Raw genomic sequence first — 25,866 nt, 5'->3', positions numbered from 1 at the left:
TACTTTTATTTCTATTTCTTATCTTGTTACCCTGGCTTTTTCTCCAGCAAGATGTAAAATATGAGTGGCATAAGTAAACACCCTCATCTTTGAAGGGCTTAATAGCCCACCAAAGTGCTATGAAAATTATTTCAAAGTGAAAATATCTGACCAAACAGCAGCACATAAAAAAAAAAAAAATTATGTAAATTTAAACAGAACCTCTCAAAAATACAGCTGTATTGGCCCTCCTCTCAGAGAGTTTTCTGATTTGGAAAAGATGGGCCCTTAGCATGGGAAAGTACAAATTCAGCTGTCTGTCAGCATCAAACAAACCAAGATGACTTTTCATATTTCCCCAGTGAAACCCTAAACTCTCCCGCTCATTGTAGCTTAGAATATCACAAGCCTGTTATTTCTGTTTGTGTGTGTTTGTGTGTTTTACCACTTTACACAACACTAAGTGTTTCTGCCTATATGCCAGTGCACACATGACTAAACCTCATGGTTTAACATAAGCAAGTAAATAAATGTGATACATCACATATACAGAATTAAAAACTAAAATGATATGATTGTCTCCCTAGACATAGAAAAACCTTTTGACAAAATGCAGTATCCTTTTATGGTAAAAACCCTGAACAAACTAGGCATAGAATAAACATACTTCAAAATTTAAAAAAAAAAAAAAAAAAAAAAAAGCCATATATAACAAGCTCACAGTCAACATCATACTGAATGGAGAAAAGTTGAAAACATTCACCCTGAGAACTGGAACAAGACAAGGATGCCCACTTTCACCAGTTCTATTCAGCATGGTACTGGAAGTCCTCCTAGCTGGGACAATCAGGCAAGAAAATAAAGGGCATCCAATTTGGAAAAGATGATGCCAAACTATCTCCGTTTGCTGATGATAATATCATATACCTAGAAAACCCCAAAGACTCCTCTGAAAGACTTCTAGATTTGATAAATGAATTCAGTAAAGTCTCAGATTACATATCAATGTGCACAAATCAGTAGCACTGGTATATACCAACAATGACCAAGCTGAGAAAAAAGTCAAGAACTCAGTTCCTTTTACAATAGCTGCAAAAAACAAACAAACAAAAAACACCCTAGAAATACACTTAACAAGGAAGGTGAAAGATGTCTATAAGGAGAGCTACAAAACACTGCTAAATGAAATCATAGATGATATAAACAAATAGAAATACATCCCATGTTCATGGGTTGGAAGAATCAATATCTTAAAAAGGACCATACTGCACAAAGCAATCTACAATGAATCAATGCAGTTCTGATAAACATACTAACTTATATTTTTATAGAATTATGGAAACCAATTCTAAAATTCATATGGAACCAAAAAAGAGCCTAAATAGGTAAACTAATCCTGTGCACAAGAAACAAATCTGAAGGCATCATATTACTGGACTTCATATTACCGAAACAGCATGGTATCTGTGTTAAAGTATGTACATAGACCAATGTAACAGAAGACAGAACCCAGAAATAAAATCGAATACTTACAACTAACTGATATTTGACAAAGCATGAAAAAACATAAATTGGGGAAAGGACACCCTATTCAATAAATGGTGCTGGGAAAACTGGCAAGCCAATTGTAGAAGAATGAAACTAAATCCCTACCTATCACCTAATACAAAGTTTAACTCATGACGGATCAAAGACTTACGTCTAAGACCTGAAAACCTAAAAGTTCTAGTACAAAACCTAGAAAGAACTCCTCTGGACGTTGGCTGTGGCAAAGAATTTATGACTAAGACTCCAAAAGCAAACATAATTAAAACAAAAATAAATAAATTGGACCTAATTAAACTAAAAAGCTTCTGCATAGCAAAAGAAATAATCATCAGAGTAAACAGATACCCACAGGATGGTAGAAAATATTTGCAAACTATGAATCTGACAAAGGACTGATATCCAGAATCTACAAGGAAGTCAAACCAGCAAGAAAACAAAAACAAAAACAAATAATCACATCGAAAAGTGGGCAAATGACATGAGCAGACATTCCTCAAAAGACGACATACAAATGGGCAAAAAACATTTGAAAAAATGTTCAACATCACAAATCATCAGGGAAATGCAAACTAAAACCATAATGAGATATCACCTTACCCCTGCAAGGAAGGCCATTATTAAAAAGTCAAAACACAATAGATGACATGGACGTAGTAAAAAGGGAATGCTTATATATGGCTGATGGGAATGTAAATTAATACAATCTTTATAGGAAATCGCATAGAGATTTCTTACAGAACTAAAAGTAGATCAACTGTTGATCCAGCAATCCCACTACTAGGTATCTTCCCAAAGGAAAAGAAGTCATTATATCAAAAAAGACACTTACATGCACGTGTTTATTGCAGCACAATTCACAGTTGCAAACATAATGAAATCAACCCAAGTGTCCATTAACTGATGAGTAAATCAAGAAAATGTGGGATATATGCACCATGGAATACTACTCAGCCATTAAAAAGAATGAAATAATTCTTTTTGTAGCAACTTGGATGAAGCTGGAGGCCATTACTTTAAGTGAAATAACTCAGGAATGGACAACCAAATAGAGAATGCTCTCATGTATAAATGGAAGCTAAGTTATAGGTATGCAAAGCCATGCAGAATGGTAAAATGGACTTAGGATATTCAGAGGTGGGTGGGTGGGGAGGAAGGATAAAATACTGAAGCGGGTCATTGTCTGTGGTAAATTTCCAGGGTTTGTCCTCTCGCGCCAAGAGGATTAATGACAGAGATACACAAGAGGAGTGAATATAGGAGCTTGGACACTAATAGGCAAAAGAAAGAGAAAGGAAAGCAGCGCTCTCTCGGCGAGACAGAGGGGTGTCCGAAAGGGAAAAGCCAGCCTGCTGCAGACTGCACCAGATTTCATAGGTAGGCTTGAGAGGGAGATGTCTGATTTACATAGGGCCCACAGATTGGTTGTTTAGGTGTGACATTTACACAGTACATGAGGAAGGTGGCCACCCCACCCTAATCTTATTATGCACATGGGCTTTCCACTTGGTGGCCATGTTGTCTTCTTCTTACTGTACACGTGGCTGACAAAGAGCAGGGAAGATGGAACCACCATTTTGAACCTGCTTAGTCCCAGGTAGCCTTTTTCTATTAGCACAGCTGCCAGTATTCACCCATGGAAGCTTCCAGCTTGCTTGTCTATGTTTTCAGTTCAATTTTACAGGCTGCTCTCTGTTAGAAAAGGAAATGATTTCGGGGCTACTTTACATTAAAAGGAAAACTCTACAGAGGGCTTCCTTACCCTCACTATCTGCCTACCTAATTTCTTTTTAACTCTTATATCAGTATTACATATTCAGTACAATGTGCATTACACAGGCGACAAGAACACTAAAATGTGACTTCACCACTATACAGTTCATTCATGTAACCAAAAAACGCTCGTATCTCCAAAGCTATTGAAATTTGTTCATAGATAGATATTAAAAGCCTGTCTTTTTTTCTGTTAATCTGTATATTGTCATTTCATTTGTAGGCCCCCAAACACTAGACCCAAGTTGTAGAAGTAAAATTTTCCTGTCCTGTTTTGGCAAGGAGGAGGGAATGGTTTAGTCTCTTAGCTTACCCTGAAGACTCCTGCTGAGATATTGGATTCTATGACCAAGCTGGCAAAGGGAAACCTTTTACCAGTCAGACCCCTGAATCTCTGCTCAGGGTCCTGAGCAAACACAATAAAAGCTACTCCTATTTTTTTCCAAAGAGTATTTTCTAAAATTTAGATTTAAAGGAGAAAAATTTTGGTTAGAACTAGTTTTTTGTATACTGCGACTCTTCTTGCAGATAGCCATTATGCTTTCGTTTTTCACTGTCTATTGCGCTATAATTTTGTGTTGTGCTATCTAAACCGTGTTGTTTGTTTCCTGACAATTTAGCTGTGCAACTCAAAAAGAATGTTTTCTCTGGATTTTGGCCTGCTGAGAGAGAGGTGACAAATTGTCAGGTCTGCGCTCAGACGTGGACAGCCATCAGGAGGAAAACATTATCTTTCACCATGAAGTATGATATTTAGTCTCTACTCATTAGCAATATATAGGAGTGGCATTCTATTGCCAGTGTACTGAGAGCTTTTAACATGAATGATATTGACTTTTTTGTCAATTTTTTCTTCTGCATGTAATAAAATGTTAGCATAGTATTTCTCATGTGCTCTATTAACATGGTTACTTTCATTGATTTTCTATTGTAAAATCAGTTTTGCATTCCGTAAGTAAAACACACTAAGACACAGTATACTATTATCTTTAATATTAAAAGCAAATATTAGTGGATTTGCTTTACTAGTTTTATTTTTATTTTTATTTTTGAGCATTTTTCACCTATATCATGATGTTTACTGCTTGATAGTTTTATTTTCCTACTCTCTTTGTTTGGCTTTGCTATCAGTATAAGTCCAGCACCATAAAATAAACTTGTAAATATTTTTCCTATTCCACATTCCAGGAAAAATCTATGTTAACTTGGTATTATGTCTTCCTCAAATAATTGGTATAACTCCTCAGGATAGCCACCTGGGTAAAGAGGTTTCTTTGTTAGAAAATTGTTAGCTACAAATTTAAATCTTAAAAGATATAAAATATTTAGGTTATTTAATTATTCTGGAGTAGTTTGTACATTTTAAGACATTTGCCCATTTTAGAGAAGTTGTTGGATCTATGAATACAACGTTGTTTAAAATTTTAAATTCATATTATTTTCATATATGCTTGTTCTGTGATGTCACTTCATTTGTTTTATTATGGGTATTTTGTATCTTTGTAAAATTTTCTTTGTCAATTATGCTAAAACTTCAATTTTGTTAACCTTTTTTTAAAAAAACAGAGATTTTGTTGTTATTTATATTTGTTTTTTGTTTGTTTGTTTGTTTGTTTTGAGTCAGAGTCTCACTCTGTTGCCCAGGCTGGAGTACAGTGACATGATCTTGGCTAACTGTAACCTGCACCTCCCAGGTTCAAGTGATTCTCATGTCTCTGCCTCTCGACTAGCTGGGATTACAGGTGCAGGCCACCATGCCCAGCTAATTTTTGTATTTTTAGTAGAGATAGGGTTTTGCCATGTCACCAGGCTGGTCTAGAACTCCTGGCCTCAAGTAATCCACCTGCGTTGGCCTCCTGAAGTGTTGAGATTACAGTTGTGAGCCACCATACCCAGTCCAGAGATTAGTTTTTAAAAACATCTTTATTTATTTGGTTTTCAAGAATGTTAAGAATTTTTTTAATAGATCTTTCTGTCGACTTGCTTTTACTTTAACTTGTTATTCTTTTTCGAGTATTAACATTACACCTTAAATCTTTTCCATCTTCCAAAAGCACAATGTAGTTCCTTGACACTTGATGCTTGCTCTTGTTTTGGTGCAGAGGGTGCAAGAGACTTATTCTTTACTCTTACTCACTATAAAGCTCAGATAGGCACAGTATACCTGGCCCTGAATTGTGGTGGCTTCTTTGTGATTCTTTTACTTTTCCACCTGTATGTCTGGTGTCAGGATATATCTCGGCCCCTCTCCTAAGAGTAGAGAGGTCTTTTTTATTCCTCCTGTCTTCTTTTTTCCTGAACTGCAATGGGTTTTCACCAATGCCATAAGTGCAAAGGAGTTTCTTGCCCCTTTCTAGCATTTTAAGGCCTTTTTCTATTATGCATGATAGAAATGTTTGTGTGGGGCTCAAACAGCAGCTGCTATTCCCTCCCCAAGGCCCACACAAGAGTGTTGATTTATTAGTGCTATCACCTTCCCCCCACCCCTTTCTTTTTTTTTTTTTTTGGTGAGGCTGCAAAAAGTACAATTTCCAATTTGTATCTGCATCCCCCAGAGATTTGTATTCTCCCACTTGTCCGTACATTTCCTTTTTCAAATCATTAAAATTCTAGCTAAATTATATTTTTTCTCACTACCCAGACATCTTCTCTACAAAAGTAACTACTTACACCTGATGCTTTCATGAAAATACCATCTTTCATTAAATTTTGGTCAGTTGGTTTACCAGTGATCTACTTCCCTGGTGCACTCAAGAGAACTTATAAATTTGCAGGTTGTCTAGCAGTTTTTTCATCGGTGTAGGAATGTTCTTTCAATTTTATTAACATTTAAGGTAGAAGTTAGACAATATTGATAGTTTAAAACACAGGCTCTCGTATACAATGTGTCTTAAGACGGTCTCTCAATAAAGGCTTATTTAATGAATGAATTGCAGTATTTTACATATAATGGATGATTAAATCTTTAGAGTGGTATTCAAATTATATATATGGATTTAGAGGATTATGCCATGAAAGACTCCTACCATAGTTATAAAAATTAATCAATATGATTAGGGGAAAATCCAGCAACAGAAAGACAATTACTGTGGTTTGACTATTTTATTAATGATGAGTGTTTAGGAATATTTAGCAGGACTGATGGTGAAGCAAAACAGTATTTTAAATTTGGAGTTTTGGCTGGTGAACTGCTTCCTAGAGGTATGCTACATGAAACAAATGCATTCTGAATGTAAAATGGTACACTAATTCCTGGATGGGAGTATTAAGAAAGTTCATTGGAAACTACTTTGATCATCTTCTACTCAAACATATTTTTACCATGTTTTTTGGATTCCACTGTGCCAGGCTCCTGCCCTCAATTAACATTTCAACCAGAGTCATTATTGATTATTTGCATATTAAGATTTATTTACATAATAATGATGTTGATAGTAATAATAGTTATATATAACATTTATCTAGTGATAGACACAGTTTAAAGTATAATACATATATTTTTAATACTTAAAATGCCCTAGGGATTAAGTATTGTTATCTGTAATCTATGGATGAAGAAACTGAGGGAGAGAGAGGCTGAATAACTTGTCCAAGTTCACAGATTATGAGTTACAACATAGTTTGGCCTATTAAGTAAATGTTTGAAAATAATGGCCAGATGTTGTGGTATTTCTCCAAGTAAGAATCTGTCATTTATTTCTCAAGTGCCATGTGGAGAACAGCTGTTTCACAGACATACATAGCACCTTAAAGGTCATGAGGTGGGAAGAACTGATCAAAGACTAAGTCTCTATTCTCAGTAAAGCCAAGTTTTTCATGGAGGGTGTAATAGTCCATTCTCACACCACTACAAAGAAGCACCTGAGACAGAGTAATTTATGAAGAAAGAGGTTTAATTGACTCATAGTTCCACAGGATATACAGGAAACATGGCTGGGAAGCCTCAGGAAATTTACAATCATGGTTTACATTTTGTTTGCCTCTCCAAATTAACACATTTATTCATATTAGACTCTGAGGTTTTCCTGTTTTCTTATTTTCATCATGTTTTATTAAAAATATATTTTAGCATACATTTTACCACCACTTTTAGTTATTTAGTAAAAGGCATACTCAGGGGGCCTGATAGAAGATGAGTGCAGCAGTAATTCCTTGCATACACAACAATGACTTGCAAAAAAATTTCTTAAGTTTTTAAATACTCAACTCTCTAGTGTTCACGCAAAAACTCAGTCAAAATACTATTTTTCATTGAATTTGTTTTCAGGCCTTATGTTGCCTCATTAAATTTAGAAGGAAAAAAAAATCCGAAACATTTAAATCTTTTGAATGTTCTAAGCTGATGGACACATTTCTTTCTCAAGAAGACCTGATCTTTTGTAAATGATTTTTAAAAAAGTAACAATGAGATCACTTGGACTTGGGAAGGGGAACATCACACACTGGGGCCTATCAGGGGGAGGGGGGAGGAGGGAGGGATTGCACTGGGGAGTTATACATGATATAAACGTTATGCACATGTACCCTAGAACTTAAAGTATAATAAAAAAAATAAATAAATACAAAAAAAAAAGTAGTCATTCTTTGTGGATGCGGCACCACATAATTTCACAAGTTATTAACCCCTTTAGCTGGACAACTTTGTGTAGGCACAGCTTGTACAAATTGTTCCTGCTCTTTTCTGCTTGAATGATTAAGTGCAGGCAAAAGATAACTGTGCATATATCATAGCTCATTGGATAAAATCCTTGAATTTTTCTGAATTGAAAGTTGATACCGGCCGGGCGCGGTGGCTCAAGCCTGTAATCCCAGCACTTTGGGAGGCCGAGGCGGGCGGATCACGAGGTCAGGAGATCGAGATCATCCTGGCGAACACTGTGAAACCCCGTCTCTACTAAAAAATACAAAAAACTAGCCGGCGAGGTGGCGGGCGTCTGTAGTCCCAGCTACTCGGAGGCTGAGGCAGGAGAATGGCGTGAACCCGGGAGGCGGAGCTTGCAGTGAGCTGAGATCCGGCCACTGCACTCCAGCGTGGGCGACAGAGCAAGACTCCGTCTCAAAAAAAAAAAAAAAAAAAAAAAAAAAAAAAGAAGTTGATACCAACACAAAATATAATACATTTTTAATACTGAAGCATACTTACAGTAATTGAGAAACCTATATATCCTAATTTTTAATTCAAGAGACTTTACATTTTTAGTGAATTACTGACCATAATAAATAATTCATAGGTTATCTTATAGTTACTTGTGTTCACATATAAAAACACTGAAAATAAATCTCAGATTAGGATATTACGTGGATAAGTCAAATTTCTTTCATTACAATTAGGAGTAAAATAGCTAATTACATATCATTACATCATATGAATAACTGGTATTATATTTCTTTTTTTGGTGATATCTTAGCATCATACCTACTTTTTCTGATAATTAGTATTATTATGTAGTGTGACACATTAGTTGTGTCATATCAGACAGATGTCATAAATTTTCCCTGTCAATAAAGCAAAGCTTATACTTGTAACCCGATATTGTTATTTCAGAAGTAAGTTAAATATCAAATTTTAATAATTTATGGCAGTGCAGTACTTAAATTGGCAGATAAAAATGCATATATTTATCATGTGCAACATGATGTGTTGAAGTATATGTACATCATTTGCACATTTTCACCCCAATGTAAAGTTATTTTTACATTTTTCTGCAATCTACTCCCATGATTTGTTTACAAATAGATTACAAAATTAACATGCTAAGGATTATATTCAAGCTCTATATAATAGAATTCACAGTTTAATTTTTTTCTTTTTTTCATTTTTATGTATGTTGCCATCTTACATTCCAGTAAAGAGGAAACAATTATTTTAATGTACCCTGATTTCAATTATTTCTTCTAATGTGGGCTGTATTTTTTAGGCATACATTTTGTTTCTACAATAGAAAAAATAAGGTGAATGTCTGAGGAATTCATCCTAAGCATTTATAACTGCATCTGAGAGCATGCTATCTGTCTCCTAAAGTCTAGACTATTCTCCATGTGGAAAATCTGTGACCAGAAGCTAAAACTCACTTCTTGGCACATACCCTCTTGGATATGATTAGTGCTGAACAAAGCAGAAATAATAGTTTTTGGAACAAGAAGGTAAAGCAGAGTTGGTCTCCTAAGCCTATAAAAAGGTAGATTAACGCAAAGGGAAGAATCAATTTCATTGTTATGAGTAGGATCATAACTAGCTGAAATTAATAGATAATTCTTGCAGCAGGGATCAACTGGGTTAGGTGTTACTCATCTTGGAGTCCTTGACATCACTGGGAATTAAAGGTTTTTATTATATTATCTGAAGTTAGTTCAAGATAATTATGAAAATCCTGTAGTCTATTTAAAAAAGTATAGTTTCCTGTGGTTTCATCAGACTTAACTTTATTTTAGGTGCATAGTGTGTGTACATGTGTTAAATGCATGTAATTTATTTCACTCTCCCAACTGGAAATTCTTTATTTTGCTAAAAAGAAACTAAAATATATGTCGAATTTTTACTGTGACATTTGAAAGATGCTGTCCAAGATGTTATTGTGCCCAATTATACCTACTTTGTTCAGCTTGAATATAATCCTTAGCATGTTAATTTTGTTATCTATTTGTAAACAAATCATGGGAGTAGATTGCAGAAAAATGTAAAAATAACTTTACATTGGGGTGAAAATGTGCAAATGATGTACATACACTTCAACACATCATGTTGCACATGATAAATATATGCATTTTTACCTGCCAATTTAAGTAAATTTTAACAAAATAAAAAATACAAAAAATAAAGTTACTTTGAATCAGTACAGTCTATCAGTATGTAGACTAACATCAATATTTGGGACCTGCTTTATTAAGATGAAATTTTTATGTAAATTCTTATAAGAATAGATTTTGTTTGCAGTTGTTAAAATGAATACATAAGAAATAACAAGACAGACAAGCTGTCACAGTAGCAGCTACTCCAGTCTGTACAAGAGACACGGAAGAGAACAAGTAGATGTCTGTTTTCTTGCTGCCTGGAATAGAACGAGCTCCTAAGGAGATTATGGCCTTAGGCCTGCCTGTATGTATGCCATTCAATTAGAAAATGGAATATGTGAATTTCTCTAAGTTGACAAAGAATTCCAACTGATAGTATTATAGTTGAACATGAACCTTTGCTCCATAATTTATCTTTAAAGATTATTTGACGTAATTGTTTTTATCTCTTAAATTCTTCTCTTGATACAATCTGAATATTTATTTAATAAAAATTTTATAATGTGCCAACTTATAACTAAATCCTGCATATGCAGCCTCTCCAGAGCTTCTTATTTTCCATACAGCTTTAAAAAATATAAAAGTACAGATTGTTCTCAAAACATATCAAAGTTATTTTGAAAATTGTTTAAGCATATATATTAGTTGAATCACAATAAAATAAATGGTATCTCCATAACATGTAATACTGTAAAATAACACAACAGAAATTTAGAGCTGTAATTTTTAGCAAAAAGTATCAGACAATAGTATGAGGGGAAAGCAATGACAAACATCATCTATGAATACAATTATCATTGAAGTCAGTTTACAGGTACACACAAGCACATTACTTTCTCAATGATTATATGGTATGATTACTAACAGTGGTGCATCTATTCCCCATATACTCATGTATACATACACTTAATTAAAATTCTACCCTGTATTAAAGAAAAGCAGAGTAGATATCTAAAGATTTAGATAGTGTCATGGTATAAGTAGAATGAGGAATAGCATGAATCTGTTCACTAAATTCACCTTAAGGTCTATCAAAGCAGAAATGCTGCCCTGGATCTAAACACAGACACAGACAGATACTTACACACACAAGCGCATACCTACTCATGCACGCACATTTGGACATCTTATTTTTTTTTTTCAACAATTTGATTTCATATACAAGAATGCTAATTTTCTTTTACATTGAACATAGACAAATAATGTAATTGCAATCAAATTATATCTATTCATAGACTTACATGATGATTGGTTAAGAATATCTTACAAAGTGGCAACACTGACAACTTCATCTTTATCTCACAATCTCCAATTTTGTTAGCATGGTGACTTCCAGGGTATCTGGCACGTTTGACCAGAGGTCTGCACACACACCTGGCCCAGGATTCAAAGCAGTTACAAGAGGAAATTTGTCTTGAGCTGGAAAAAGTATAGGCCTGGTTACTATCTCCTGTCAATAAGATGTGTTAAAAGATCAGTTACCACATGCAGGAGGTGTCACAGCACCACATCCTACACCAAAATTCAGAGCATAAAAATAAATGCTTATTGTACTTTTGAAATATTGCACAAATTTCACTCATGACCAATCCTAGCCCAGGACCACATAGGGAAGGAGGTTCTGGAAAGCATAATTCTAGTTTAGCTACTTAATAAGAAACAATGCCACCATAATAAGGAGTGAGGGTGTTGTTCTGATTTCAGTATTTTCTACAGAAAACACTAGGAGAGAAAGTAAAGAGCCAGGATAGGCAACAACTGTATTCACTGTACCTAAAAGTAGAGAAATGGGATGATAACTTGAGAGGGTTATGAATTTATGACTGGGATTTTTGTAGTTAAATGAGATCAATCATAACATATATGCTTCATTAGGATACATCAGGAAAAAGTGAAAATATGATTCAAGAGAGAAAGAATGGCATTTCTGGACCCATGTCTGAATTAATTAAAAGATGTCCCTAGTATGTAAATAGGTGGGTTGGTTTTTGCTAGATAAATTTAAATTAATTTATAGCAATAATAGAAAAATTATAGTATATGACCATAGATAAGGGTAGCTAGATAACTTAAATGTCAGGAGCTTGTGGCAGTAATGTTACAAATGATTCCATTTTGAAGTAAAATAGATAACCATTACATGAGAGTGAGGTTGAAATCAGGGGGTTGGAGTTTCAAAGAGAAAGTGAATATTATGCCGGGCGCAGTGGCTCACGCCTGTAATCCTAGCACTTTGGGAGGCCAAGACGGGTGGATCACGAGGTCAGGAGATGGAGACCATCCTGACTAACACGGTGAAACCCTGTCTCTACTAAAAATACAAAAATTAGCCAGGCGCGGTGGCGGGTGCCTGTAGTCCCAGCTACATGGGAGGCTGAGGCAGGAGAATGGTGTGAACCTGGGAGGCGGAGCTTGCAGTGAGTGGAAATCGCGCCACTGCACTCCAGCCTAGGCGACAGAGCAAGACTCCGTCTCAAAAAAAAAAAAAAAAAAAAAGAAAGTGAATATTATGAAATAATTGTGTAAGTGACTAAGGGAGTAAATAGATTAAGAAAGTATTGTATGGCTGCTGGTAAGCACTAAATCCAGAGCAAGACTTTTCAGAACATAGAGCTCTGTACAACTGCACAAGTCGCTTGCTCATAAAGCCAGATCTGCATAGGATGTGATCCAAATTAAAGTATTAATATATATATAAGTAAATCTACATTATTCAAACTCTTCATGATTCTAAATTGCTTAGACAAGTGCTTCTAGCAGTATTATTTTATTCTTGAATTATATTCTTTCTTATGTAGACATACAGAAGTCAAAATATTTCTAACAAAATGCAACTGGAATATTTTTTGCTATGTAAATTAATTTGATGTTTTACATGAACGTTATTTCTGAGTCAGTTTTTAATCATAAGATGTTGGTAAAATCAATATGGATGAAGCATTCTCTTGATTATTTGCTCTCAATTATCTTTATGGCAAATCTATCTACATTTCCTGACCAATGACCTACTCTGTGACTTGACAGACACTTCTGTGCTTTCTACCACTGTGCTTGTCTTTCAGCCTCTTTAGTTCTCTACACTATGACATGATTTTGAAAAGTAAAGAAACCATGAGGCCACACCAATTATTTCCATTTTTTTTAGACCCATGAAGCAGGTTTTAAATACAGAGGTTGTTAGGTCAAAGATATTAAAAGGTTTTCAAATATTAATTCATCAAAGCTATGTGCTTAAAAAAGATTTTTAATATGAGCAGCCATCTGTGCATTTGCAAACACTTTAACAAAAAGTATACCTAATTACTAAATGTGGATACAAATCTTCTTAAACACCTACATGAAATGTAGAGATATTGAGGTGAGAATTTGCCATGAATGTGTAATAGTGGCTTTTAGTTCCTATTGTTATAACCATCCACGAATGTAATTGGTAACCACTTTTTATCTTATTAACTTTGTTTTTAAAGATAATTTATTTCTTTTCTTTCTTGACCTATGTTTTTGGTGCAAGTTCCTGGGATTAGACTCACCTCGGAGGGTGTAGAGATACACCGAACATCTTTTGTTAGTATAGGTACACATCCATCAATTTAGATGACAATTCCATTGGAAATCAATAAACACAGAAACTAAATATTTCAAAGCTTGTCAACAAACTGGTTTGTGGAGCTAGAGAGCTCAGAAAAATCACCCAATTTATGATCACTGGCTTAAATGAGTGAACTGTACTATGATCAATTTCAAATATAACTTACGTATGATACTTGACTAACAATTTGTTCTATTTTTCTATTCCATTCGCCTCTGTACATGATCTTTTCATTTTCCGTCAAGTAATTGGTAATAGTAATCAGAGCCTGTAGAAACAAAAATTGTCTATCAGTTCTTCTGGTAAAATAAGACAATCATGAATTTGAAAAATATATCCATTTCATCATCCAATCACTAATATTTGGAGAGTTATTGGATCTGTAATATTATTAGCGAAATGAAGGAATAGATACTAGTGATAGGCAGGACAGGAAGATTGGCCTTTTGTATTAAAAGTTACAAAGTTATCTTCAAATTAAGACAGGAAATAATTTTGAGAATTGTATATTTTCATAGTGTTCAATAAACACTTTTGTAATTAATGAAGAAAAGAATCAAACGGGTAAGTAGAGTTCTTTGAGGAAAGGAAAATATGAATCACTCTGGTGACATATAATGTGAATGTGAAAGTGTCAAACAAAGGTAATTCAGCATGGCTGTCGCATAAATATTGACAAATTAAGCATTTTAGGCAAATGTTTTGTTTATTCTTCTGAATTTTATTCTTAAAATTTTGTTTAATACAAAGCAGCCACTGAAGTGAAAGGCAATGATAAATTGCTTTATGTATATCATTATAGTTAAGCAAAGAATCACATATAAATTCTATTGTAAGGAAAAAGTAAAATATTAAAATAGATATCTGTACCCACTTCACCCACAGGCTTCATACTATTATAAGTTAACTCCATGATTTATTCACTGATAAACATGTTGAATGTGTCTCTTCAGTCTGCTATTTTTCTAGTAATTTATTCTCTTAATACGTACTTTAAAGACACACAGGTATGCTTATTTTTATTGATTTTTCAATCAGATGTCAATTTACCCTTACTGGAGTAAGATAAATAACTTTGAATTATCATGATCATTAAAGCATTTTTAGCATTTTTACTGAGGTAGTGTGTTAAATTACATTAGTCTTTGTTTAATCCACATGCACTTAATTAATGGTAAACTTTAAGGGAGAGTTAGTATGGCACAGTAAGGAAATTCATTTCTACTTTGTCACTCTCTATAAAGACGGGAAAAGAAGATATCTACAAAGAAGTGTGAACTTGCATGTATTCACACCCATAGCATTCCTTCATTAATTGTGGTTAACAGACATTATTTTTAACTTTTATCACTTAGGAGTCATAATCATTGTAATTCATCCTCATTATAAATTGGCTTATGTTAGAAAGAAAATAAATTTATTGTTATATAATTGGAGTATCTTTAGCTGTTTTTCTGTATTTATATGGCCTACTTTATTGTAAATAATATTTAAGGCTAACAATCATTAAATGACTTTCAATACAATGGCCAAAAATTGTGTGTGTGTGTGTGCGTGTGTGTGTTTGTGTGTGTGCGTGTGAATCTAAATGCATTAATTGATTGGTAACCTTATACTTGATATAAGATGTATATACCCACAGATGACATATTTAGCATTCTAAAGTTGTTTTAAAATTTTGATTTAGGCTGTACTGTTCTTCTGGAATGTTTTCTGTGAGAACATGTGGTATTACAAATTAACCACATAAATTACTAATTATATAACATGTTATTGATTACTGTTGTTACCTTTATAATTTCATTTTTCTTTTATATCTGAAGAAACTTTTTATAGTATTAACTTATCGACTTTATGTCTTACTTGGATCAATTGATATCCTTATGGAGAAATTTTAAAAAGATACAGGGGAACTGTATAGAGTTAAAGATCTATAGAAACACTGAAGTGTTAAAATAATGACTAAAAATTTCAACTAATTAGAAGGAGAAAACATTTTCAAACATTAGTAGCACCTAACAGTTATGTGCTAAATGAAAAGAAAGACACTATCTCTTTCAGGGAGAAGCTATACAAAATAAAATAGCAGAGAAAAAGTATTTATTTAGTAGGAAAGATGAGGGTATAAAAACAACACACTTTTTAGTTGTGCCCTGTGGGTTTGTCAAGTCTACTGGGTTCTTATTTTACGTTCTGTCTCATTCTCTAATAACTTGAAGTTCAAAGAGAGAAAGTTTAGGAGGCTAAATTGAGGAGCAAATATAGCAAAACATTTAGGTTTCATTTACGTTTTTCCACCCCCAATTTGCAATGGTCCAGTGGAAACAGGAAAAGAATTGTGCATGTTTCTAGAGCAGAGGAAGCTTGGTCTTACAATGAGTATAGGAGGAATAGGACACTACAATATATAAAAGCTACTTTACTAAAAGTAATTGTATATAAAACTATTTTATGATTGTAATCATTCAATTTAATTTAATGTCTATTGACAAGTAGATAGACATGCCACTGCCTATCATCTGTTGTGATTAGAAATGAAAAAAAATATTCTGAGAGTCACATAGCTTCATCAAAATTAATAGATGTCATATTTATTTGTTACATATTTATTAAAGAAGATATTTTAATTTTCCATCATACATCTCATAATTTATAAAGTTTCACATGAACTAGTTGATCTTTGTTAATGCTTGGAATGGGTATACATTTATTTTAAAAGGCAATTAATTGTTTTTACATTAAATATATTATTATCTAATTTTTAATGAACATGTAGCATATTATATAAGAATATAGCATATTTTACAGAATAAAAGCTCTGTATGTGAGCAGAATCCAAATTTTCAGATTTTGCACCTTCTTTATGAGCATGTTGACATAACTTTCGAGAAGAAAAGAGGTGACAGTGACCCATTAGCAACACCAGATATAAGTTTATAGTAAAAATCATAGCTCTCCAACAAACATTAATAATGTAATGTTAATACATAGTGAAATAAATATCTGACATCTTAATTTCAGTTCATTACAAATTTAATTTAAGGAGGTAAGCTTATGCCCTCAGAGGAAAAATAAAATTTGAATATGAATACAGCACAGAGCAGATGTTTACACTCGTCTCTCATAGCTAGTCAAGTGTATAGCCTATTTTGATATTATTTGGGACACAGTCTAAAGTTTGGGAACTCTCATCTTAAGTTGTTAATATCAGTTCAGAATCATTTTTTTTCTTTGTTTAAATCTAAGGGGTAACAATATGACTTTAATTGGCTATATTGCATAGTGGTGAAGTCTGGCCTTTTAGTGTAACCATCACCTAAGTAATGTACATTGTACTCATTCAATTTTTTATCTCTTACCACCATCCTATTGTCCTACCCATCTGAGTCTTCAGTGACTATTATTCCACACTCTCCATGTGTACACATTATTTAGCTTCCACTTATAAATAAGAATGTGGCATTTGTCTTTCTGTGTCTGAGTTGTTTCACTTAAGATAATGACCTCCTGTTCCATCCATAATGTTGCAAAAGACATAATGTCATTATTTCTGTAGCTGAATGTTATTCCATTGTGTGTTCCATTCCTTTCCACCATGTGTTCTTTATTCAATCATCTGTTAGTGAAAGGTTAGTTTGATTCCATATCTTTGACATTGGGAATAGTGCTGTGATAAACATATGAGTGCAGGTATCTTTTGATGTAAATATTTATTTTCCTTTGGGTAGTGATAACGATTTGGCTCTGTGTCCCCACGCAAATCTCATCTTGTAACTTCCATCATTCCCACATGTTGTGGGATGGACCTGTTGGGAGATTACTGAATCATGAGGGTGGATCTGCCTCATGTAAGAGCAAATAAGTCTTGTAAGAGCAAATAAGTCTCATGAGATCTGATGGTATTATGAGGGGGAGTTTCCCTGCACCAGCTCTCTCTCTTTGCCTGCTGCCATCAATGTAAGATGTGACTTGTTCCTCCTTGCCTTCTGCCATTATTCTGAGGTCCACAGCCACGTGGAACTATGAGTCCAATAAAACCTCTTAATTTTGTAAATTGCCCAGTCTTGGGTATGTCTTTATCAGCAGTGTGAAAATGGACTAATACAGTAAATTGGGACCAGTAGAGTGGGGCATTACTGAAAAGATACCTGAAAATGTGGAAGCAGCTTTGGAACTGTGTAACAGGCAGAGGTTGGAACAGTTCGAAGGGCTCAGAAGAAGACAAGAAAATGTGAAAAAGTTTGGAACTTCCTAGAGACTTGTTGAATGGCTTTGCCCAAAAACCTGATGGTGATATGGACAATGAGGTCCAGGCTGAGGTTGTCTCAGATGGAGATGAGAAACTTGTTGGCAGATGGAGCAAAGGTGACTCTTGTTATGTTTTAGCAAAGAGACTGGTGGTATTTTGCCCCCACCCTTGAGATTTGTGGAACTTTGAACTTGAGAGAGATGATATAGGGTATCTAATGGAGGAAATTTCTAAAAAGCAATGCATTCAAGTGGTGACTTGAGTGTAATTAAATGCATTCAACTTTATAAGGGAAGCAGAACATAAAAGTTCAGAAAATTTATAGGCTGATAATGTGATAGAAAAGAAAATCCCATTTTTTGAGGAGAAATTCAAGCTGACTGCAGAAGTTTGCACAAGTAACAAGGAGCTGGAAGTTCATCCTCAAGACAATCAGGAAAATGTCTCCAGGGAATATCAGAGGTCTTCATGGCAGCTTCTCCCATCACAGGCCTGGAAGCCTAGGAGGAAACAAAGGTCTTGTGGGCCAGGTCAATGGTCCTCGTGCTGTGTGCAGTACAAAGACTTAGTGCCCTGTGTCCCAGCCACTCCAGCCATGAATAAAAGAGACCAAGGAACAGATCGTGCCATGGCTTCAGAGGGTGCAAGCCCCAAGCCTTGGCAGCTTCCATGAGATGTTGAACCTTCAAATGCACAGAAGTCAAGAATTGAGGTTTCGGAACCTCCTCCTAGATGTCAGAAGATGTGTGGAAACACCAGGATGTCCAGGCAGAAGTTTGTGCAGAGGTGGGGTTCTCATACAGAACTTTTGCTTGGGCAGTGTGGAAGGGAATGGTGGTGTCGGAGCCCCCACACAGGGCCCCTACTGTGGCACCAACTAGTAGAACTGTGAGAAGAGGGCCACTGTCCTACAGACCCCAAAATGGTAGATCCATTGACAGCTGGCACCATGTGCCTGGAAAAGCTACAGACACTCAACAGAAGCCTGTGAAAGCAGCCAGGAGGGAGTCTGTACCCTGTGAAGCCAAGGGGCAGAGCTGTGCAAGACCATGGGAACCCACCTCTTGCATCAGCATAACCCCAACACGAGACATGGAGTCAAAGGAGATAATTTTGGAGATTTAAGATTTAACTGCCCTGCTGGATTTTGAACTTGCATGGGGTTTGTAGTCCCTTTGTTTTGGCCAATTTCTCCCATTTGGAGTGACTGTATTTACTCAATGCCTGTACCCCCATTGTAACTTATAAAATCAAAAGTAAATAACTTGCTTTTGATGTTATGGACTCAGAGGGGACTTGCCTTGTCTGAGATGAGACATTGGATTGTGGACTTTGGAGTTAATGTGGAAATGAGTTAAGACTTTGAGGAACTGTTGGGAAGGCATGATTGGTTTTAAAATGTGAAGATATGATATTTGTGAGAGGCCAGGGTGAAAATGATATTGTTTGAATGATTGGTTTTGAAATGTGAAGACATAAGATTTGGGAAAGGCCAGGGCAAAATGATATGGTTTGACTCTGTGTCCCTACCCAAATCTCATCTTGTAACTCCTATCATTTCCACGTACTGTGGGAGTGACCTGGTGGGACATAATTGAGTTATGGGAGTGGGTCTTTCCCATGCTGTTCTTGTAATAGTGAATAAGCCTCATGAGGTCTGATGGTCTTATAAAAGGGAGCGTCCCTGCACAAGCTCTCTCTCTTTGCCTGCTGCCATTGATGTAAGATGTGCCTTGCTCCTCTTTGCCTACCGCCAAGATTCTGAGGCCTCCCCAGCCATGTGGAACTGTGAGTTCAATTAAACCTCTTTATTTTGTAAATTGCCCAGTCTCAGGCATGGCTTTATCAGCAGTGTGAAAACCTACTAGTGCAGGTAGATACCCAGTAGTGGGATTGCTGGATCAAATGGTAGTACTATTTTTAGTTCTTTGAGAAATCTCCATGTTATTTAATCAAATATTTTTGCAGAGAATCAGGTCATAGTCAAAAAGGCATGGCCTTGATTTATTTTCAGACAAGCATTAATTGCTACCACCCCTACAAAATTGTATCTGCTGATTTTTTACATTTACTATTATAAATAACATTTAAATAATATGCAACTCATTGGGGGGAATGAGTTTAAGTAATTATATTCAATGGAATTGTAAAAGCAAACACAATATGTTTTATATCCCAGAGCATTCACTCTTTTTGTTCTCTCTGGCTAATCCACTCTATGCCACAATTTTCAAAACAGGCTCCTTTTTCTCTTATAAAACTAAACTCTATAATACCACTTTCTCAGAGGAACCCTCTTCAGCCCTTTATTTAAAACAGTCCTATTCACATTTGTTTAAAACAGGGCTTACTGAGGCAGTTGTGTAAGCTCTGTGTAGTTAGTGCCTGGAGTATAATGGACACTCAAAAAATATTTATTGATGAATGAATGAATAAATTGTCAAAAATAAGTATGGACCTTAGGTAAAGAGAGGCATTATTTTAAAAGACTATTGCAGTAGGGGAAAATCTTCAGATCATAAGATTTGCAAGCACCTTATAGAACAGGCAGAGGAGAATTTCCTTTAATATGAAGGGGTAAAGAAGACAGTAAGTACTGGTTACTGGGGAGTAGGATGGAATGGTGGCTTGATAGGGCAGTTGAACAGAAACAGTCTTTTCCCAAGGTTGTCAGATTCTTGGGAGCAGTCCATAAGGAGGTATTGCTCCATATTCCCATGCTAGCATTGGCTGAGTGTGATTCATAGTTCTGGGTTATGGGAAGAAGGAGAGAAAGTTAAACTTGATCAAACCAAGTTAGAAGGTATTTTGAGTAGATTGGTCAGTGAGTTCAAACAATGAATTATTTATGAAACACAGAAAGGAAATCTGGTAAATCTGCATTTGACTTTGTCATAAGTAAACAAGGGAAGCATTTCTGAGTCTTACCTGACTCATATGGGGGAAGGTGTATTTTTGTAGTAAGGCATTTCCCAGAACACAAAAGGCTGGGGGGCGGGGGTTTCTTAATCATTGCTGCTTTTCAGAACACAGGGCTCTTATAAATGTTAAAGTTGCCAAAATGAATAATTAAATGAATGTTTGTTACAGTATGTTTAAAGTAATATTTAATGTGAAATGACTATGTACAAGTCTACATATGTACCTTAATGTATTTATTTTTATATTGATATTGGTATTTATATTATTCTACATAAATATGATCTAATCAACATTTTCCAACATGTCTTATTGTTAGAGACTAATCCATGAATTATAGAATGCAAATCATGCTTGGCTTGTGGCCACTGTATGCCAGTTTCACCCTTAAGATACTATGACAATTAAAACCACATCCTGGCTTCTCCTCTTATAACCAAACGCCCCTTAGTAGAGCAGCTCTAATCTTAGTTGAGAATCATTGGAACACAGACATGTTATAGATTCTAAATGCTAATGTTATATTTCAGTAATATTCTCTATTTATTCTCATATGCATATCCATTGTTAAACTGCATTTGCTGAATATGTAAATCCTAGAACATAAATCGTTTATTTTATATTATCCATTCTACCATAAGTGGTTTATTTAAGCCAATCATGGGTTATACATTCTGCTTACCTAGTCAGCTATTTTCATCCCTCTGGCAAATGATACTACAAAGAAGCCTTCTGACAAGTTGTTGGAAATTGATTCCTTGCTATTAATAAAAGACAAACAAATACATGTTAACTTTGCTTTGTCTGGATATTTTTAAAAGTAGATGATTATAATGTGTAGCCAAACTCCTATATCCATCTTTTGCCAATCCCAGGATGAAGCTAGTTCATTGGAAAAAATGTAGAGTGTAAACGTTGTAGAGTGCAAAACTGTTAGTGTAAAAGTTGTGATAGATAATTTGTAAAGATGACATTTCTTATGAATGTCTTTACATTCAAATAAGCAAATTTTCTTACTGTTGAAAAATCTGAGTTGGAGATTTTGTTACTGGTGCCCAGAGACATTTTATGTTATACGCTATATTTTTGTTGAAGTCCAATAAATTCCAAGGAACTGTTTATTTTCTGCTATTCCTAAAAACTCATGAATATATGTCATAAAATCTTTCACAGGTTAAAAATTAAATATCTCTTAGCATTGAGAATACAAATGCATTATTAGGAAAGTAAAAAGAAGTTTACAATAAAATTATCTAGAATGAGAACATTAAAGATATGTCTACTTACTGAAAGGAGTTGACCAAAAAAATTTTTTGTAGAAGGAGAATTTTTACAATCCCTAATTTTAAGTGTATTTATTTTGATATTCATAGTGTAGATACATTATTCTTTTTGCTGTTTAAAAATTTTTATAAAAAATATAAAAAGTTATTTATTCCATGACAATCATCATCCATTTACTATTCCTAAGATGAGGCAGAGCATTATAATTATCCCTAGTATCCATCAATTCTTTTTAGAAACAGAATTCTCAAGTTTATCTGGGCACCTTGTTATATACCTAAAGAGTTTACCGTCCTCCCTTATAACAACTATGAAATTTCTGGGTCAACTCCTTAAAGATGTAGTTACATACCCTACACTGTGTTTTCCCTTATTCTTGATTGTTAAGAGATGGTAAGACTGTCGTCTAGAACTCTGAAGGAGAAGCAAAATGCTGGGGAACTCAGCCAAATTTCCAGTCTGATTCCCTTGATAACCTTGTGCAGCGAGTTGCCCTAAAGCCCACAAATAATCTCTCTAGATTATTACAGGAATGAAAAATAACTTCTTACTTAAACCCTAGCACTTAAAAAAATACCTTAGCCTAGTTTGTACCCTTACTAATAAATATATATTCCCTGGAAAATCATACTTACTAATAACATTTATGAAATTGCTAACAAAGATGGAAAGATGTACCACTGAGTAGGTTGTGTTTTTGTTGAAAGAATATAGGTGAACCAACAGAACACTAGAGTGAAAAAACAATTTTGCCTAGCTTTCTAACTGAAATAAATTGGCAGTATTTGTCTATATGGCTGAGTTGGAAGGAATGTGAAATAATGGTCACACTCCTTAAGAGTGATTGCTATAACCTAATATTGCTTGCAATAGAACTGGGATAAAGAAGTGGTGGTATATATGCAACATGTTTTAAATGTTAATCTAGGATTTGAAATAAATGTCATAGCAAATCAATCAGAAGATAAATGAGAACTTCGAAAAAAATACTGAAGTAAGCGTTGACATTCCTCCTCATGCCACAGAACTCACATAACTTGTGATATTCTGCTGCAGGATACTTTAGAGGTATTACACTTTCTATTGGCATTAGTAAATATAGAAAATTCTAGAATAACTTCATTCTGTGAGTTGAATATTCTGCAAGTTTTAAAATCCTATATGTAATGCTGAAAATGGGCATTTTCTTGCTTTTCCACAGCAGCCAAGTAAGAAGTGTGTTTGAATAAGCAAGTTTAAAAACATATTCAGACTATATCTTCTCAAAAGAAAATGAATAAAGCAGATGCAATAAGTTATCCTTCTTCTACAAAACATGCATAGCAATCAAACTGTCATCTCATATTTTAAAAGTTTAGTCAAGGTCATGATTTTCAACTTTATATCCAAGACATTTAATTTGTAAGAGACCGGTAGTGACCCATAAACACACTTACAAAAATATACTTAATGAAAATATCAATTTAGTTGAAGAATAATGGGAAATGTAGCATAAACATTTTGTTTGCATTGCCCTTCAGTTGAACCTTAATATATGAAATGTGCCATAGTGCTTTCTTGATGTGGAAGAGAAAACTAAACACCAAAGTTTTGCGTCTTCTTTCCTTAAAGTGAAGTTGTTGTTGGAAAATGGCTGTTTGGTCAGCGTCTATATTTTTCAAACTCCTGTGGGAAATGTAAATAATTAATTGTACCATCAAGTTAGTCAGTAGAAAGATCAGAAAATTAAGCAAAAATAGATATATCAATTGGAAAAGTCACTGAAATAGTAATAGTTGAATTTATCACTTTAATTGATCTCCTAAACTTTGGTCTATCAGATTTTCTAATTCATTTTATATGCAGGCAGGATAAAAGGGAAGGAGATAAGGAGAGAGGGGAAAAGAAAAATAAAGAAGTAGAATAAGATGGAAGAAAGCCTCAATTTGGAAATAAGGATGTAGAAAATATCACATCATCTCTAATTTCTTCATTTTCTTGTTAACTAGAAATTGGAATTATCAGGTTAGATTGTTTGAGATAGGAAACTTGGATAGATTGAATCATTAGTTCTGTCCTGAATGTTTGAGTTGTAACTTTGAAACAGAAAAGTTTGCAGAAAAAAAGAATTAAACTTCACATCTTAACACTTTTTAACATTTCGTACCTACTCCACACTCCCCTCCGAACAATAACAATAGCACTTTTTTAAAAAAAATTTCCTCTCAATTTTTAAGAAGTCCTTAAATTTCTCCATCTACCTTAGGCCTGTTGGATTAGTCTGGTGCTTTTTAGTGCTCTGGCAGAGAAAACCAGTGCAATGTTTTCTACTCTATGGGATGGGTAAGAACCTGGAGAAACGAGTTGGAGCACTGGGAGAGGACCAAAAATGTAGGCATAGCTAGACAGGCTTTGGCCTTAGACTTCTATGGACTCTGTGAATGAGTTAATCATGTAAATTGTCAGCCTAATAGTTTGGGAGAAAAATCAGTAATTAAACCAATGGAAGAAAATGCCCATGAGCTAGGGGTCTCAGTTGGCATATTACGAGTCCACAGAATTCTAGGTCAGAATAAGAAGGAAAAGAAAAGACACCTGTAAGTATCCTGGTAACATCAATTAAGAGAAAATATTATAAACTTTCATATAAAAAGCATGGTATCTACAAAGAGAAAAAATAAAAATAAAGTCTGTCTGGCATTATATTTCTCTTTTATGGCACTTAAAGCAAAATAGAGTAGACTACATGTTCAGATTGCCAAGGAGGAAGATCTGCAACCATTCCAATATAAGCTGCCTTTTGGAAAACAAAAGAATAAAAAAATTTGTGTGAATCTTCAGGATGATAGAAGCACTGCCTTTTAATCATCATCTCATCTGATGTCTTGTATTATGTCACCAGTAAAATACAATCTTATTCTGTCTTGATTTTGTCCAACATTTCATATTTATTCTCCCTTACTTTGTAATCAATAAACAGATGCCAACTCTAATGTATTTTCTGTATAAAAATTTAAAAAATTTGAAGAGCCCCTTGTATATACTTATTAATATCATCACTTCTCAAGGTATTTAATTGAGTATTAGGAGATGTTTGTTATAGAGTTCAATTATTAACACGACAGGTGTTTCATAGTTCTGCTTTTCTTACTTTGCAGTAAATAAATGCAATTATAAGTCTTTAGTTACCTTAGATCTTGTCCTCTTAAATAATAGCAACTGCATGTACATTTTTTTTTTCTTTCTTTTTACCATATACACTCAATTTCACTTGAAAGTCATGGCAAATATAGAATAATCTTCATAGGGTTGACTTAATTCTTTTCTAATTTTGACTTTAACCTACTTAAAGAATCATATAATTCATATAAAAGTCAAAGACTGACAGGTTTTAAATCAAAGGTATTTTAAAATGTTTTATCTCATCCATGAACATGTTTCTCATTACTTATCCTGCAATCTTCTGAGTGCTATTTTTCTTACTTTTATTTTTTGACATTCTGTATATACCCGATGCAACTTAACAGGTTGAGATTGAAAAAAAACAAAAAACAAAAAAAAAGTATCATATTAGCTAATAGTTTTTCTAAGCATAAAAAAGACAAAATTGTGCTGTAAATTTCAACTAGTAATAAAACATGCTTGTTGTGCATATGTAAGACTCAAGAAACAGAGAAAACATCCTATGATCATTTAAAAAATAAATTATCAATTAAATATAAACTAACATTTAAAATATGACAAAGCCACCCATGTG

The 25,866-nt window shown here is 34.3% G+C and overlaps 1 long non-coding RNA gene across 1 annotated transcript; it reads right to left on the bottom strand.

The window, feature by feature from the left end:
- Nucleotides 1–3,199: 3,199 nt before the first annotated feature.
- On the bottom strand, nt 3,200–19,354 carry LOC117063431. Its single transcript, XR_004428923.1, has 3 exons — nt 19,213–19,354; nt 16,239–16,242; nt 3,200–3,212 (listed from the first exon to the last, which is right to left on the bottom strand). It is a non-coding gene; the product is annotated as an uncharacterized LOC117063431 (long non-coding RNA).
- Nucleotides 19,355–25,866: the final 6,512 nt, after the last annotated feature.

Source organism: Trachypithecus francoisi, unplaced genomic scaffold (genome assembly GCF_009764315.1).
Source record: "Trachypithecus francoisi isolate TF-2019V2 unplaced genomic scaffold, Tfra_2.0 Lachesis_group18, whole genome shotgun sequence".
Lineage (NCBI taxonomy): Eukaryota > Metazoa > Chordata > Mammalia > Primates > Cercopithecidae > Trachypithecus > Trachypithecus francoisi.
The sequence above is the reverse complement of the archived record's forward strand: the minus strand, read 5'-3'. Positions and strand labels throughout refer to the sequence as shown.